This window comes from Bombina bombina, chromosome 1 (genome assembly GCF_027579735.1).
Source record: "Bombina bombina isolate aBomBom1 chromosome 1, aBomBom1.pri, whole genome shotgun sequence".
NCBI classification, from domain to species: Eukaryota; Metazoa; Chordata; class Amphibia; order Anura; family Bombinatoridae; genus Bombina; species Bombina bombina.
In genome coordinates, this window is record NC_069499.1 from 827,515,185 (window position 1) to 827,534,060 (window position 18,876).

Below are 18,876 nucleotides of genomic sequence, written 5' to 3' on the forward strand. Positions count from 1 at the left end.
GTTACTGACACTGTACTGAAATTGTGTAAAGGGCAATGCTACTGAACAGGCCAAGACAATAATCCCTTTACCCTCTTTAGAATACCAAAACGCTGTAAATATTGATCTGTGGAAAAGGCATTTTAAAATGCTTGTACAATAGATATGATATATTTTACATGTGTATGAAATTGGCTAATACCTTTTTTAAGCCTTTGTCATATTCAACATATTAAAAACTTTTCATGTCCAGTGTAAGTAGTTCACAAATATTAACCTCATAGTCATACATTAATTTGATGTTTTGTAGAATAGCAACTGACACTACCAAAACTTAATTTTTATGGAGCTGGAATGTGCATTTTTTTTTCTTCCTATTAAAAATAAGTGTAAATTATGGAACCAATGAAAATATGTAGTCCTCCAAAATATACACATCATGTTATCTTTAATAATTGTGTAAAATGTGATGCAAACATAATCTAATCTGTCAACTTTGTGTCATAGGTTAAATAACTACTTTTTCTTCCACAGAAGTAAACAAGAATACATATTTATAGTAAACAAGGGCTGGTTTAAAAGATAAGAATATTATTGTATACATGCCAGGTAACTTTGATGTTAGGGAAAAAAAATAAACACACAAGGTTAGGGTAATTTTGTAAGGCTACAAATATCCAATCCCACAAAGGCTTTCATATGTTTTGTATGCTAATTCTCAAACCCCTGAATTAAAGGGACATGCAAGCAACATGTTTCTGAATCACTTCCACTACTACATTCTGCATAAAGTAAAATTGAAGATAAACTTATGCATGCTTCATGTTTATTTTTTATGATAATTTGAAAGGCCTCTTTTAGACTCCACGTGTCTGCCTATTTTTTAAATATTTTTTTAGGGAAATAATACATTCAACCATGGTCTGCGTTGCTCCTGTTAACTGTTTCTACTGGGGCACATACCCAGCTGCTTATTGACACTTGGAGGCCTAGTGCGGATCAGGTCCGACAGACATCGCTGAATGCGGAGAGCAATACGCTCTCCGTATTCAGCATTGCACCAGCAGCTCTTGTGAGCTACTGGTGCAACGCCGCCCCCTGCAGACTCGCGGCCAATCGGCCGCCAGCAGGGGGGAGTCAATCAACCCAGTCATACTCGATCGGGTTGAATCCCGGCGATTCCTGTCCGCCTCATCAGAACAGGTGGATAGGGTTATAGACCAGCAGTCTTTAGACCGCCGCTTCATAACTGGTGTTTCTGGCGAGCCTGTAGGCTCGCCAGAAACACGGGCCCTCAAGCTCAGTACGGAGCTTGATAGATAGGCCCCCAGCAGTGAGAGAGGCTGAATCATTATTGTAAATGTGTACAGCACTCATTTCATTCTCAGTCTTTTTGGTAAAAAAACAACTGGATACACACTCCTATAGAATAATTTGGCTCAAGCTTAACAGTCTCTAAATAAAGGGACAGTCTAGTCAAAATTAAACTTTCATGATGCAGGATGGGTCATGCAATTTTAAACAACTTTCCAATTTACTTTTATCATCAAATATGCTTTGTTCTCTTGGTTTTCTTTGCTCTTGGTAGGCTTATATGCTAATTTCTTAGCCCTTGAAGGCCGTCTCTTATCTCAGTGCATTTTGATAGTTTTTTTCACAGTTATAAAGTGTTAGTTCATGTGTGCCTATGAGATAGCATTGTGCTCACGCTTGTGGAGTTACCTAGGAGTCAGCTGTTATAATGATTAAATGTATATTAAACCCAAACATTTTCTTTCATAATTCACACAGAGAATACAATTTAATCTTTTTTATACAATTTACTTCTATTATCAAATTTGCTTCTTTCCCATTATATTCTTTTGTTGAAGACGATACCTAGCTAGTTGTCTGGAACACTAGATGGCAGGAAGTAGTGCTGCAATCTAGTGCTCTGGCAAATGGATATCATCCTTGCAAAACTGCTGCCATCTATTGTTCCAGACATGTGTATGCTCCTGTGCTTATGTCCCTGATATTCAACAAAAGATACCAAGTGAACAAAGACAATTTAATAATAGAAGAAAATCGGAATCATGAAAGAAAAATTTGGGGGTTCATTTCCTTTTAATCAGGGGGATGCTGACCAGACTGTTGCAGTAAAGTCTTACCTGTCCTTTTCAGCAGTGCAGCAATAAATTAAAGCCAAGGTTACAAGTGGAGTGCTATTTATATTGCAAGGTTTTATTTTTATTTATATATATATATATATATATATACACACACAGTATATATATATATATATATATATATATATATACATACACACAGTATATATATATATATATATATACATACACACAGTATATATATATATATATATATATATAGGGTTTTATCCATGTGCCTTTGCGCACATTGGAAGTAGCGCTCGTATTACACCTTGAAAGAAAATGCTTTGGGGCCTATTTAAGAATGACTTATTTTAGACCGCTGCTTCATAACTTGTGTATCTGGCGAGCCAGAAACACGGGGCATCAAGCTCCATACAGAGTTTGATAAATAGGCCCCTTTCACTTGAGTGCAATTGAATTTAATGTGTGTTGGGATATTGTGACAGAGCTCTGGTTAACTGTTACGCTTGACTCAAAAGTTGCACAAACAGATAAAAATTATATTTAAAAGTATAAATAAACTCCTAATAACGCTATCTAATAAAACATATTTGAAAAAATAAAATTGCAATAAAAAATTATAAAGGCTCAAAGATATGTGGTCTCAGGTGTTAGAAAAAAAGGCAGGCAAAGAGCTTCAACATAGAGATACATACATATACATATCTAAATATGTATATATATTTATAAACACATATATATACTGTATATATATCTCAATAAATCAATGTGTCAGCACTACCAGTATAATAATTATGAGAGTCATTTACAAAAATAATGTTCCTACATAGGATACAATTTCTGTAGTGCACGGTAGGGGTCATAATCGAAATTTAAAACAAGGAGAAAAAGAGGACCACTATAATCCAGCACCAGACTATAACTCATGAATTATTAGCATTACCACAGGTAAAATAGACAGGGTAGTACATACTGTCAAAATACATTTGTTTTAATTAATCCCAACTGGCAACATAACATCTAACAATCTGCATCAAAAGGTAAGTCATATGTAAATAAGTAACAGATTCTTGTGGAACATGTCCATCATATATGTTGACTGCAATAATTACATCCATCACACAAGCTACCATTTTAACAGATGGATTACTAATATCCTAAAGGGACAATTTATGCGAGTTAGAAAGAACTGCTCGAACGAAAATGCATGGATTACACAATCCCTTAATCTCAAGAAGAGATTTCTAGAAAGGGGATACAACGAAGAACTAATAGATAATACCATCAACGAAGTTGGTAAAATTGATAGGAAGTCTTTGTTGAGTTATAAGAAAAAGAATGTCCTTACACAAAAAGTGAACTAGATATACCGTTCATCACACAGTATAACGAAAATAGGGGTATGATAGAAAACATCATTAAAAGACACTGGCATCTCATTAAAGATGACGTGATAGGCGAACATCTGACTAACAAACCCCAATTCATATATCGTAAATCAAGAAATCTGAAAACCATTCTAGCCCCAAGTATACCAATGGAAAAGGGCGATAATGATCAAGACCTAAAGGGCAACAAACTGAAAGGTTTTTTCCCTGTCCCTCATGCAAAGCCTGTACACATGACAGGGAAACTGACACTTTCACATCTCACATTAATCATGAAACGTTTAAAGTTAAGGATGCCATACGGTGTACAGACAAATATATCATCTATCTGATAGAGTGTGGTTGTGGCCTGCAATATATCGGCCAAACTACACGCTGTCTGAGAGTCAGAATCAGAGAACACTTGCTTCAGATAAAATGGGGAAAAACAGACCTACCCATCTATAAACACTTTAAAGACAAACATCAAGGTAAAGACACCACTTTCAAATATATGGGCATTTGTAAGGCGCTGAAAGATTGGAGAGGGGGTGACATTGAACAGAAAATGCTTAGGCTAGAATCTAAGTTGATTTTCAATCTTGATTAAATTTACCCAAAAGTTTTTAATGCAAACTTTGAAGTAGTGCATCTGTTTTAGTATTGTTATATCACATCTGTTCTAGCATCAATACACCATGTACGGTCTTTGTCTTCCCTGACAAACACCTTACAGGCTTCTCTTTGCTTAGTTTTGATATGTCTATACCACAAAATTCTAATTAAAATATATACACTGTAGGGGGCGACTGATCTTTGAGTAAGGACTTCAAACAATAAACTCACTATAGTCCAATAAACTCACTATAGTCCTATATGTTACGAGTATGTATTAAGATTGTTTAGTCCTAATGTATATCCCCTGGCCAATATTTGGGCCATTGAATTCATAATCAATTTATATGTTTTATGGTTTTCTATTATGTCATTCTCATTAATATATCTAGGTTCGTTATGATATCTTCTGAGCCTCTTTTAGATAGAATCAGGGACTACTTCTTAGTTAAGATATCATTATCTTTTATTCTCATACATACTGGGATCTTCTGTTTTCTATGAACTGATCAGTATTATATTGTTCACGTTAGATAACGATTTTACTTAACCACTTTAACAGTTATTTTTTATTTGTTATTTTTTATTAAGACATTTTTAATTAGGAATATATTCGCATTAGGTTTTTTGATGGAGCATTTTTATGCAAGTAATATTTATAAAGGGACTTTATCAATATTCCATAACTATGCCACGGGTGCTATTGTTAGTGGCATATGTTTGCAACATGACTTTATTATGTATTTTAGAGTATATAATATGCTTTTGGTAATATCGTATATGCATATTAACATTGGGAAGAATAGATGCCTCCTTTTAATTTTAATTTCAATTTCACTCGTCTTTTATTTAAATTTTAACCTATTTTATTTTTGTCCGAATAAACGATCCCAATATATATATCGCCAAATTTAAAATCAGTAATTTTTATTGATTTAAAATGTAACAAAATACATATACATCATTATAAGATATATACAAGCTTTTGGAACTTAATATGGTATAATGTATTTCACCCATATCTTACGACATTAATTAGAAAAATTTAACAAGAAGAAAAATAAAATTTAGAATGGAAAGAGGGATGGGGGAAGGGGGTATGGGGAAGTCAAGGAATACTATTTTTAATTCGAGGTCACCGATTAATATGGGATAAAGGCTCTATGTAAGGGCCGGTGTGAGCGTGTGTTGGTTCCACAGGAAAGGGATATTGGTAAAGTGGTCTGAGTTGTTGTTATAATTGTGGTAGAGTTCTTCTAGGGACAAAACATGTTTCACTTCTAAAAGACAGTGATGTAGGGCTGGGGTCTGGGATTTTTTCCAGAGACGTGGGATTAGCCTTTTGGCACTGTTGAGCATTATTTGATATAGGCCTTTCCTGTGTTGACACTGTATTTGTGGGAGTATATTAAGAAGTATTATATGGGAATTGAGAGATATATTTAGATTTAGTATAAGATTGATATTATCTTCCACTTGTTTCCAAAAAGGACCGATAGCAGGGCAATCCCACCAGATATGTGAAATTGACCCTAGACCTCCACATTCTCTCCAGCATTTAGGGGAGGCTGCAGGGTAGATTCTATGTAATTTCACTGGAGTTAGATACCACCTAGATAATAACTTCTAATTGGATTCAACTATACTCATAGATATTGAGGATTTTTTAACAGATTTGAAGCATTGTTTCCAAGTGGATTCACTGAGTTGTATGTTTAGTTCCTTTTCCCAGAGTGATATGAATCAGGAGGGTTTTTGAAATTCTGACGATAGTAATATTTTGTATGTGGAAGATATCAGGGGTTTAGGGGTAGTAGGTAGTAAGCACAGCAGCTCAAAGGGAGTGCATGGTCTAGTGAACTGTTTTTTATATGGATGGTTTAGTAGAAAATGTCTAATCTGGAAGTAGGAGAACCAAGTATTGAGTGGGGGCCCTATCTCATCACGTAATTCTTGGTATGTTTTAATGTGTCCTGAATGTAGTAGTGAGTAGATGGGCACCCGGACGATGGGTACTATTGCGTTGATCAGTTTGGTAAGATTTAGACCAGGGAATATTTTATTATTTAGTATAGGTGTAAGAGGGGAGAAGTTAGAGAAAATACTCTTGTTATTAGTAATTATCTTGTCCCAGATCCGTAATGTTTCATCGATAAATAGGTTTGAAGTGGTAGGGTTGGATCTAAATTTGCTCGGCAACCAACAAATATCGCTTATCTTCGGGGTCTTGAGGATCTGGTCTTCCAAGGTAACCCAGAATTTGGGCTTGGAGGTTTGATTCCAGGCCACAATGTGTGAGAGGTGCGTTGCTGTGTAATAATTTCGGATATTAGGAACACCCAGACCACCCTGCTCTCTAGATAGGTACAGGGTATGACCCGGGATTCTCGGTTTTCTTAAAGACCAGATGAAACTATTTAAACACCTCTGTAGGTTGGTAAGGTATGTGACTGATGGGGCAAGGACCAACGTCTGTATAATATATACAATTTTTGGTAAAATGGACATTTTTATAGCGTTGATCCGTCCCAACCAGGACAAGTGTCCATCACGGTGCCAAGTGTTTAGATCGATGTCAATCTTTTGCTTTAGTTTTAAGTAGTTAGTTTTAATGATCTCTGAAATGGTGGGTTGAATGATAAGTTCTAAGTAAGTAAATTGGTTGGTTGAGACAAAGGGTGTTTGGGTCTTGATGAACTGTTTCTCTTCAGGGGAGGACCTAATTAACATAATAAACAATTTTTCCATATTAATAGAAAAATTTTAAAATCTCATATTCGGCCAGGATGTTAATAAGTGCAGGTAAAGACGTAATGGGACTGGTTAAGGTAAATAGGATATCGTCTGCAAAGAGCAGGGCTTTGGTGTCGCAGTTCCCGATTTGGACTCCTTTCACCTCCAGAGAAGCTCGGACCTTGGCTGCAAGCACCTCGACTGAAAGAGCAAATAGGAGGGGAGATAGGGGGCAACCCTGAAGAGTGCCATTAGATATTTGGAAACTGGAGGAGAAAGTGTTATTAACTACTACCTTCGCATTTGGGGATGAGTAAATGGCTAGTATTTTATCCATTAATTTTTTGGAGAAACCGAATTTTAAAAGCACAGCCCACAGGAATTGCCAATCTACCCTGTCAAATGCTTTCTCAGCATCTGTCGAGAGCAGAGTGAGAGGCATATTGTAGGTTGAGGTTGTGTGTATTATCTGAAGAAGTCTAATAGTGTTGTCTTTAGCTTCACGAGTAGGGATAAATCCCACTTGGTCTTTGTTAACTAAATTTGGGATGTATTCCTTGAGCCTATTTGCTAAGAGTTTTGCATATATTTTTAGGTCAATATTTTAAAGTGAAATTGTTCTGTAATTTTCGACCTTTTCGGGATCTTTTCCTGCCTTGGGGATGACAGTGATAGTGGCTTCAAGCATTTGTTTAGAAAAAGAGGATGTATTACCCATAGAGTTGTATAGAGTTAGGAGATGAGAGTTAATGTGGGGTGCCAATAATTTGTAAAATTTTGGGGTAAACCCATCTGGTCCAGGTGCTTTGCCGGGGTCAGTTGATTAATAGTTACTTGCAATTCAGTTAGTGTGAATGGGGACTCAAGTTCTGCTCCAAGTATAATTTGTGAAAGGTAGTTATCAACATGTTTACGGTACATATCTGGGCAGTCGCGGGTATTCAAATTATAGAGTCTACCATAATATTCTGAAAAATTATCTCTGTACTCGTATGTGTGGAGTGTCTGTCCTTATTTTGGACCGATCTAATAAAGGATTTATAAGGCTTCTTTTTTAACGATCTAGCCATTAACTTGCCAGCTTTATTTTTTTCTGCGAAAAATTTCGCATTGAGGGCCAGTGCTCGGCGATGTGCATTTTTAATAAGGTGTTTGTTTATTTCTTCTCTGGCCTGTTTAACTTGATCTAGAAGATCTATTGAAGTTGGGTTAAGTTTATGTTCTGTTTCTTTAACTTTTTAGGTTATGTAACAGTGCAGAGTAAGCCTGATCGATTTGTTTGCGGTGTTGTGAGGTTAGTTTGATTAATTCCCCTCTAATAAAACATTTGTAGGCCTCCCAATTGTTAACCTGAGATGTGTGCTGGGGGTCGTTCATGTCAAAAAATAGTGTGTTTTTTTCTGAAATATGCTTAAAAGTAAGAGAGTCTGTGAAGATTGCATCGTTGAGTCTCCAGGAATCTCTGATTCTGGGTTTCTGGGGCCACTTAAAGGAGCTGATGACCATTGCATGGTCTGACCAGGGGGTTTGGGATATTTTGGAATCTATGAGCAAATGAATGCATGATTGATCACAGAGTATGTAATCTAGGCGAGTATATACTTTTTGAGGGTGTGAAAAAAAAGTGTAATCTCTAATCTCATTGTGGGTTATTCTCCATGTATCGAAAGTGGGTATGGTTTGCAATGCGAGCCAGTTGGCTTTAATAGTTTTATTGGACATATAGGATTTCCCTGTGGATACGTCTAATATAGGTTCTATGGGGAAATTTAAGTCTCCAGCTATAAAGATGGGCCCCTTAGCATGATCTAACAATAACGTCATCACTTTCCTAAAGAATGATGGGTTGGGCTTATTGGGGGCATATAGATTTAGTAGAGTAATGGACCTGCCGTAACAGAGTCCTATTAGAAGAAGGAACCTACCTTCATTGTCCTGGTTCTTGTATAGGAGGTCAAAAGGTAGCCCTTTTTAAAAGAGAATGCTAACCCCATACTTCTTAGTTGTGTTAGAGCTAGTGAAGTGTGTATCGAAGTAAAGAGAAGGGAGTTTGGGTTCGCGTTTTTTCCTAAAATGAGTCTCTTGGATGAAGACTATATCAAGGTGTTTCTTGTGGAAGTCGTGTAATGCTATTGATCTTTTCTGGGCAGATAAGAAACCTTTTACATTCTGAGTTGCTATTTTATAATTGTTAAGTATGTTGCGCGGAGGCATAGTGACTGAGTTAAGCATCGCTATGATTTAAGTAAGCAAAAAAAGACAATATTCTGTTATTCCTTGATGAGGGAGGGTAGAGGAGGAGTTTGTAAGAAAGAAGTTACAATAAATAGGTGGATTAAAGGGGATCAGAATAAAAGATAGGGGAAAGCCCAATGAGGAATGAGATCAATGAATAGGTGGATTAAACTAGATCAGAGTAAAACAAGGGAAATAACAAATTAAGTATGAGATATCTAAAGTTAAAGATATGTGAGTTAGAGGGTCAAGAAGTGGAATGGTAAGACTTTGTCAGTAATAAGTAAAGAGTAACAAGAAATCTGATGGAAGGGAAAATGAGGTCTTAAAGAAAACAAAAAAAAAACAGTGATATAATGTGTTAACAACAATAAGCATCTAACTTGTAACACACTAGAATAACATCATTAGAGGAAAAGGTCCTTCCAGGGTTTGAGGAGTAACCTCAAAAAAGATCAGAATATATGACTCATATCACAATACTGTAATAATATCTGACTTAAAATTAGTCTAAACTATTTAAATTGCATAACTTCTATGTGGGTTCAAAAATATTTTGCAGTCACCACATATATCTCATTGTAGAATTAGTATAACCAAATAATGATTTAATAACTAGTTATAATAACGAAACAAGTAAACCATTGCCTTTTATGGAAATTTAGTCTCGTTGCTGTCTGCTAGTCGCCAGTGGCTAACAGTAACAAAGGTAACAAATGATTGGAAGTGTCCAAACCTGCAACTCCTAATAAGGAAGGTTAGGTATTCTATAAGAACCATAGAAGGATCTAGATATATTTATAAAACATCAATATCAAATATGAATATAGATAGAACAACAGTTAAACACCATGGAAAAGCATCTAGTAGAAACAAGGAGAGGCAGTATGCCCAGCGGGCTTGAGAAAATGGAGATGAAGATCCGAATGTATCCTCCAACACCCATCATTAGTTCAGAGTACTGGGTATAGTTTTGCATAAAATGTACCTGGAGTTTTCGTCATTATACAGTTGTAAGACAGGCTGGCAAGGGAGAGTAAGATTGATATCAGGTTGTTGTAGTGACTTCTTCAAATTGAGTGTTTATCATCTCATCTAGAGAACATCTTTAAATAAGTGTTTGCAGGCTGTGCTGGTGACCTCTTCCTGTGTGGACGACAATCTTCTAATTCAGAAGTTCGGAGGTTAAACCCAGTGCGGAAACATTCTTATAGCTTCATATCCAGCCTCAATCAGAGAGAAGGTTTTGTGAGCTTGAGTTGGCTTGTTGAAGATCTTGGGACTGGCGTCTCTTGCTGGGTGGGAGTTTGGCTATGTCACTCCAAGTTTTGTGGTTTGCAGATTGTGGAGATAGGCTCATTGATCTTGAAGACTTTGAAGAACTCTCTTGAGCAACATGTGGCGTGGGGATGTCCAGCTTACCACAAAAGGAGGTAATGTCTTCTGGATGAATACAGTCTAATCTTCTCCCATTTTTAACGACTTGTACTTGAACAGGGAAGCCCCATCTATAGGGTATGTTCAGGTTAAGTAGATGGAGAGTGAGAACATTGCATTCTCTTCTCTTTTGTAGTGCCCTTATTGAGAGATCAGCAAAAAACCTGATTTTAGTTCCAAGGTATTGGAACGTGAGCTGTTGGCGGGCCTTCTGCAGGATTAATTCTTTCTCTTGAAATTTTGTGAAGCAGATCACGACATCCCTGGGGGGATCATCATCTAGAGGTTTTGGTTTTAAGGAGCGGTGTGCACGTTCCATTTGAATGGTAGATGAATTTGGATGCTCATCTCCTAGCAGTGATCTAAATAAACCATCTAGGTAGTTACGCAGATGGGGACCAAGAACAGTCTCTGGAACACCTTTTAATCTTAAATTGTTACACATCGTCCTGTTCTCTATGTCATCCAGTTTTGTTTCTAGGTCTAGTATATGTTTTTGTTGAGTGTGCATTTTATTGGACAAGGTTAATATGTCGGATGTTATCTCTTCTCTATCCCCTTCGAGAGTTTCCACCCTCACATTTAGATCATTTAAGTCCTTTTTGAGACTCGCACATTCCTTTTTAATACAGGATTTCACTAGGTTGATAAGTGCTTCCATAGCTTTAAGAGTGACCGGACCCCCTTCATCTCGTTCAGTGTCTCTCATAAGGGATGCTGTAACAGATCCACTGGTGTCTTGTGAAGCTAAAGGATTTGGGTCAGGATCACTTTCCATAGCCTTGTGTTTATCAACGTTTTTGAAAAAGGTGTTTACACTGCCTGTACTGCCTGTACTTAATTTGTTAACTTTATCCTGCTTATTCATCCTCCTTGAAGACATGTCTAATGTAAAATAGGAAGCTTGTTATACAGTGGATAGGTTGTAGATCCCCACATGTAAAAACCCTTGCGAAAGCAGTTGCCACAATGGTGTCTCAGCTTATATGGATTGGATAAACACTGCTTGCATTAAAGAGTCTTGTCAAAGTTTAAAGTGTAACTGACGTCTATATAGTTTTCTTTGCTACTTGAGCTGTAAAGGTATTTTATAACACTATCTAGCCTGAAGTTCCGTTAGCCACGTGGGTCTCATGTCAAACGTGCAGAATTGCTTATAACTTGTAGATCGGGTGCGAGTTCATACACAGCATACAGGGCTCAGGTGTTAAAGTGTATGGAAGGATCGCTTACCCGGTAGATGGTTCCTGCTACGTGTGTTTCAGGCACTCCAGCTTCATATCAGGTGTCCGCCATTACTCTGTTCCGTGTCTTAGAGAGTAAAGTATATTCCGGTAAGTGACAGGTCGCCTAGTAGTATTAACGGATTGCATACTGTTCCGGCTAATGTTAGCAGTCTCCTCGCAACTCTTACAACCTCAAAGAGTGCAAAAATAAAGCCTTACAACTTCCACTAACAGGAGCTCTAAAGAGGAGCAGCCATCTTAAACGGCGTTCCGGCTCCGCCCCATATATCGCCAAATTTATGCATCGCTGTATCATATTACACATGTACTCTTTTTGCCCTTATACAATATGGCCACTACAAACCCCAAAATCCGGAAGTAGCAGAAATGCGGAAAACCGGATGTGACGTTTTTTCCACAAACCGGAAGTTACGTAATCGCAACCGGAAGTACCCACAACGCTGTATACAGGATATGTGCGTGCACGCCGGTGCTTTTTTTGGCGGATAATTCTAACCTTTGAGCTATTTTCTGATTGGTTGAAGAACCACTTATATGGTCCAACCAAATTACACCTCCTTATGTCTTGAGAAAGGCCCCTCATAGGACCGAAACGTGTAGACTGGACTACAAGGAGGTGTCTATTCTTCCTGTGTGAGTCAGTTTCTGATTAGACTCACTTAGCAAATCGTTTTTTGCACATGTTTTTTCTTTATTTATTTTCATAGGTGCCAATCACTTGCCATTAGAACGTTTCTAGGAGGGTCAGCTTTTCACAGACCATTGTCCTCACCATTTAGGATTTCATGACGATTTGTTCAATATTATCATGACACTCTGAAACACTTTAAGGATATAATTTCTTTGGAAACAAGAACATTATTTTTCTTTTTTGGCCACAAGGACTACACCTATTATTTTTTGTACACGTGTACTATATATACATTTTTTCACTACTCTTTGCACAATCATTTGTGCATATATTAGCACCTATAGGTAGCACTTGATTTATTGCTTCAACACTTGCATTATTAGTTGCATTATTATTTGTATATTTAGTATTCACACACCTGTTATTTACTGTGATGTGTTTCTGTTTTATTCATTGGTTATTGTTAGTCTGATTTACCAAGTCCAATAGGTCCTAGATGCAGTAGTATATACTCTTCTATTGTACACCAGCAACCAATTTCGTATAGTTGCAGTAGTATCCACCAAATACTACAGCTACCTTAATTACTGTTTCCTCAGTTACAGCAGTAACTATTTGCTTGTATAGCTGTTTGTACTTTGTATTTTTATATTTTATTTTATTATAATAAATATCTGTTTTTACATTTAATAATTCTCTTATCTAACCTTGAACATCACCTTCAGCCTTTTGGCGCTCCTGTATTTTGTTTTCCAATGTAGCTCTCTTCTTGGACCTTGGTTAGGAGGTACCTATACAGTGAGCTCGGTGTTTTTACCCAGGCGCTGCTTATTACACTTTGTTTGATTTGTATATCCTATCTATAACTCAGCTGGTCCCGACTCTTATCTACTTGTGTAATTGGAGGATGAGTAGACAGAGACGGCCCAGATGGCTCGTGATGCTTGACGTGCCCCAGGAGGAGGGCAGCAAAAAAAAAAAAAAAAAAAAAAGGGGGAAAGGACAGGGTGATGTTAAAGTTCAGGTTGTCAATAATTTGTCCTATACCCGTCATGTGTAGGACCCGTTCCCTGGCGTGTTAAGCCTTCTTCCCACAGGAATCTCACGTCAGCAAGGAAATTTTGTTTTTTCTGTTTAGTGTAGCCGTATTCCTCTAGTGTTAATAAATCAGCAACTTTGTCCAGTTAGTCATTGTCGGGGTATATTGTGTTTTCCAGTGAAGGGCTATCAGAGCCTTTGCTCCCGTCAATCCCAGTTGTAGTAAAGTGAGTCTAAGTTTACAGGGAAGGTTTGGTAGGTCATTTAGTAAAGCTATTCTAGGCGTTAAGGAGAAGTCTCTAAACAAAAGCGCTTGGAAATAATTGTCCACAGCCTTCCATAAAGGTAGAACCTTGGGGAAAGTCCACCACATATGAAGGTAACTTCCACGACCATCACACCCACGCCAGCACTTTCCCGATGTCCCGGGGTAGATAGATTGCAGCCTAGCAGGGGTAAGGTACCATCACATTAGGACCTTACCCGTCATGTGTAGGACCCGTTCCCTGGCGTGTTAAGCCTTCTTCCCACAGGAATCTCACGTCAGCAAGGAAATTTAGTTTTTTCTGTTTAGTGTAGCCGTATTCCTCTAGTGTTAATAAATCAGCAACTTTGTCCAGTTAGTCATTGTCGGGGTATATTGTGTTTTCCAGTGAAGGGCTATCAGAGCCTTTGCTCCCGTCAATCCCAGTTGTAGTAAAGTGAGTCTAAGGTTACAGGGAAGGTTTGGTAGGTCATTTAGTAAAGCTATTCTAGGCGTTAAGGAGAAGTCTCTAAACAAAAGCGCTTGGAAATAATTGTCCACAGCCTTCCATAAAGGTAGAACCTTGGGGAAAGTCCACCACATATGAAGGTAACTTCCACGACCATCACACCCACGCCAGCACTTTCCCCGATGTCCCGGGGTAGATAGATTGCAGCCTAGCAGGGGTAAGGTACCATCACATTAGGACCTTAAAGTTGAGTTACAAGGATTGGGGTGATGTCGATACTCTTTGTCTGTAAAAATATTTTTGTGCCACTCTTCCCTTGGTATTTCAGTCTCTAATTCGGTCTGCCAATTAAGTGTATAGGAGGGTAGCTGTTCCGTGTGTATTATTTTCCTCGCCATTGACAATGAATGTCTCGCGTTTCCCCGGTTTGCACAATAATTCTCAAATGGTGTAGGCTCTCTCAAGTAGTCTTGTGTGTATGGGGATGTGTGGATGAAGTATGCTACTTGGGAGTATTTCAACCAACTAGAATATCTACCTCCTGCTACAGTCACCAGGTCCTCTCTACTCTTCAGCCTCCCTTGTGTGGTAAACTCCCGTAATGGAGTAGTGTAATTCCACTCTGTCAGTCTCTTTTTTTTCCCCTATCTAAGCATCCTATCAATTCTGCGTTCCTGGGTATTGGGAACATGGGGGAGCGAGCACTCAATATGTGTTTCCTATGCTGTATAATCGAATCCCAAGATTCAAACACACAGCGATGCACCCCCAGTACTACACATTGGGGCGGTCTGAGGTTCTTAGGAATCCAACAGAGTGCCCCTGCTTCTGGGGCTTTAAGAATGTGGGAGTCTATCGCCACCCAAGCCTTGGAGTTTTTGGATCTATGCCAATCCATAAACCTTTGTAAGATTATTGCATCTAGGTAATCTGCGATACACGGTAAACCCAGTCTCCCATTTCCGGATGTTCTGTATAAATTGTCCTTGTGGACCCTGGGCTTGACTTTTCCCCAAATGAATAGGTTAATGTGTTTTTGTGGTTGCGATGTGAACCATTTGGGTACGGGAATGGGGAGGGTCTGAAACAGGTACAAGATCCTGGGCAAGGTAGTCATCTTAATACATTGGGTTCTCCCCCACCACGTGATTGGTTTCGCCGCCCATGTATTTAAATCCAGCTGTATTTTATGGGAGAGTGCCAAATAATTGTCATCAAAGAGCTGTGGGATGTTGGATGAAAGTTGGATACCAAGGTATTTGAGAGATTTCTCTTGGAGCTTTAGGGGCAGATTTATTTTATGGATTGGAAGGAGGCTAACGGGAGGGATATGTTTAGTATTTCTGACTTTTGTTTGTTAATCAGGAAATTTGAAAATCTGCCAAAGGCATCTATTTGCTCTAGTACTTTTGGGATGGAGGAGAGAGGGTTGGAGACCGTGAACAGGCTGTCGTCCGCGTACAAGGCTATTTTAAAGCTATGAGGGCCAATGGGGATTCCTTCTATTTCTAGGTCCTGTCTATCATGTGCGGCTAGAACTTCCATTGTAAGGATGAACAGTATGGGCGAAAGGGGGCAGCCCTGCCTTGTACCATTGCGAATACAAAAGGGGTATAAAAGCATTCCATTTGCTTTAACTTTTGCTGTGGGGTGGGTATAAAAACGAAATATCCGAGTTATCATTTTAGGGCCGAATCCTTGGGATATTAATGTTTCCTTTAGGAATTTCCAGTTTATGCGGTCGAATGTCTTTTCGGAATCCGTCGCTATAAGTACAGATGGGATGATCTTATATTTGGCGTATGTGGATAGGGTAACCGTTCTGATGGTGTTATCCCTTGCCTCCCTCCCAGGGACAAAGCCAACTTGGTCTGTGTTTATTAAAGTATGCAGGATCTTATTGATTCTTGTGGCTATAATCTTGCCCAGGATCTTGACATCTGTATTTAAGAGGGATATGGGTCTATAGCTACTGGGGTCACTAGGGTCTTTATTGGGTTTCGGGATTACCGATATGTGTGCCATCAACATTTCCTGTGGAAGTGTGCGATTATCGTCTAAAGCATTGAAGAGGTAGCGTAAGTGTGGGGCTAGAGTGTTCCTGAAAGATTTGTAAAAGGCGTTAGTGAAGCCGTCCGGCCCAGGGCTTTTCCCTATAGGTAAATCCAATATTGCTTTGAGCACCTCGGCAAGAGATATAGGTTCCTCTAGGACGTCTCTCTGTGTCAAGTCTAGTTTGGTTAGGTCTGCTCTCCCTATGTAATCTCTCAACTGCTCTATGTGTTTAGGTGAGGGTTCGTTTTCTAGATTATATAGTTTGGAGTAGAATGTGCTAAAATGATCGGCTATCTGCTTGCTGTCGTACAAACACTGTCTGCTTGATGTAACCAATTTGTTTACCTGGGATCTGAGTGTTGGGCTTTAAGGCGCTTTGCTAAGAGTGGTACTGCTCTGTTGCCTTCATAGGTGTACACTTTCCTAATGTTAATGGTTTTTCTTTGCGCCTCCTTTGTTAATATGGTGTTAAGGTCCTGTCTGACCTTTAGTAGTTGGTTATAAATTGTTGTGTCTATTGGATCGTTTTTATGGGCCTCCCAGATGATATTCGGGTCCATACCCGGGGTGGTGTTAATTTGAAAATAGTCTTGTAAGGATTTTGTGAGCACTTCTATGGCTGCCGGGTCATGGAGAAGGGAGTCATCCATTCTCCATATGTATGACGTGGTGGGGTGGTCAGGCCATCTCAGCTCAATGCTTATTCGACAGTGGTCCGACTAGGGAGTTGGTTGAATATCTGAGTCCCTGACCAGGGAGAGGTGATTTCTGTCTATTAACAAGTAGTCTATTCTTGTGTACACTGACCAAGGGTGAGAGTGAAAGGTATAGTTTCTGAATGTGCTATGTTGTACTCTCCAGATATCAATCAGTCCCAAATGTGACAGACAATTGTATATCGCTGTTGGGGGTCTTGTCTGAGTTAGGGGGTTGCTTGTGGATGAATCCAATTTGGGGTCTAGCATGGCATTTAAGTCGCCTCTCAAAATCAGGGTTCCTCTCCTGTTGTCTGCCACTAATTTATATAACTGGTTAAAGAATTTAGGTTTATTATTGTTGGGAGCGTATACATTTACCAAAGTCATTGGGTTGTTAAACAGGGTGCCTACTAGGATTAGTACTCTACCGTCTTCGTCTGATATTTTGTTTAGCAATATAAAGTGGATATTTTTATGCAGTAGAATGCCTACTCCATTTTTCTTTTTGTCGGGAAGAGAATTAAAAAAGCTTGTCGGGTAAGAGTTGGATGAAAATTTAGGCTCAGCTGTCCTTTAAAAAGGGGGTCTCCTGAATGAAAATAAGAGTCTTTGTCTGGCAAAACATCTGAGGGCCACTGAGCGCTTCGTGGGGGAGTTGAGCCCCTTCACGTTTTGTGATATTATGTTTAGCATTGTGTCAGTCATGAGTGGGTGTGGGGGTGTACCAATAGTGTGTATAGGATAGATCTTACCCATTGTTGACGGTCATGGAGGCGTAGAGTGTTTCTCCAAGAGGGAGGTCGGAGAATTATGTATGAGTAGAGGGAAGGACAGGAGAAGATGTAATGTGGCGATTCCAACGTTATTAAAGCTGTGCTGACAAACAAAATCAAAACAAAATGAACATAATTCAACATGAGTAACACAATTTTCCGGGCAGTTACATCACCTATTACTTGGTAATTAAATGTTTGGAATGTAAAAAGTGTTATTGCCCTGAAAACAAAAATACTAATAGCCATGAACGCTACTAGGGGGTGGGGAAGTGAGCAACTGGCTAAAAAACTGCTGGCCCTGTCTTGGAGGCAGGTCGTCCCAGGGGGGAGGGGAGGGGGTGTAAAGTGGCTGAGTGGCCAGACATTCTAAACAGATTGGCTTCAGCTTGTTCAACCAACTTTGTATAGTATCAACACCTTCAAACAAATTGGCATAACAACAACACATGTCAACAAATTAGCATAACAACAATCCCAGCACAGTCCAGTGAGTTCAACCTAGGACTGATGTTAAGTAGTGAGTTCCGGAGCTCTCAATGGCCCCAGATCATAGACAAAGTAAGAGTCTTAATCTGCAGAATGTAAAAAAGACCCCCCAAAATAAAAATAAAAAACCTAGCCTACACTAAACTACCAATGGCCCTTAAAAGGGCCTCTTTCAGGGCATTGCCCCAAAGAAATCAACTCTTTTACCTGTAAAAAAAAAAAATACAAACACCCCCCCAACAGTAAAACCCACCACCCACACAACCAACCCCCCAAATAAAACTCTATCTAAAAAAACCTATGAAACCTGAAAAGGGCATTTGGATGGGCATTGCCCTTAAAAGGGCATTTAGCTCTTTTACTGCCCAGAGTCCCTAACCTAAAATTAAAACCCACCCAATAAACCCTTAAAAAAACCTAACACTAACCACCGATGATCCACTTACAGTTTTCGAAGACCAGACATCCATCCTCATCCAAGTGGCAGAAGTCCTCAGCGAAGCCGGCAGAAGTCTTCATCCAAGTGGGCTGAAGTTTTCATCCAATCAGCCAATAGGATTGAGCTCGCATTGTATTGGATCAGCCAATAGGATGAAAGCTCAATCCTATTGGCTGATGTCAACAGCCAATAGGATTTTTCCCCTTTAATTCCTATTGGCTGATAGAAGTCTATCAGCCAATCAGAATGTAAGGGACTCCATCTTGGATGACGTACCTTAAAGGGAAACTTCATTCGTCGTTGACCATCGGAA

General features: G+C 38.9%; 1 protein-coding gene across 4 annotated transcripts in view; it reads right to left on the reverse strand.

The window, feature by feature from the left end:
• Nucleotides 1-18,876, reverse strand: part of TMLHE (trimethyllysine hydroxylase, epsilon) — a 427,780-nt gene that overhangs the window by 316,100 nt on the left and 92,804 nt on the right. For 2 of the 4 annotated variants that reach the window (XM_053699431.1, XM_053699427.1), the window contains exon 2: nucleotides 17,615-17,738. The exons of the other annotated variants lie outside the window; for them this stretch is intronic. The gene's annotated coding sequence lies outside the window, so the exon portion shown is untranslated. The remainder of the gene's footprint in view (nucleotides 1-17,614; nucleotides 17,739-18,876) is intronic. 4 annotated transcript variants of the gene reach the window in all.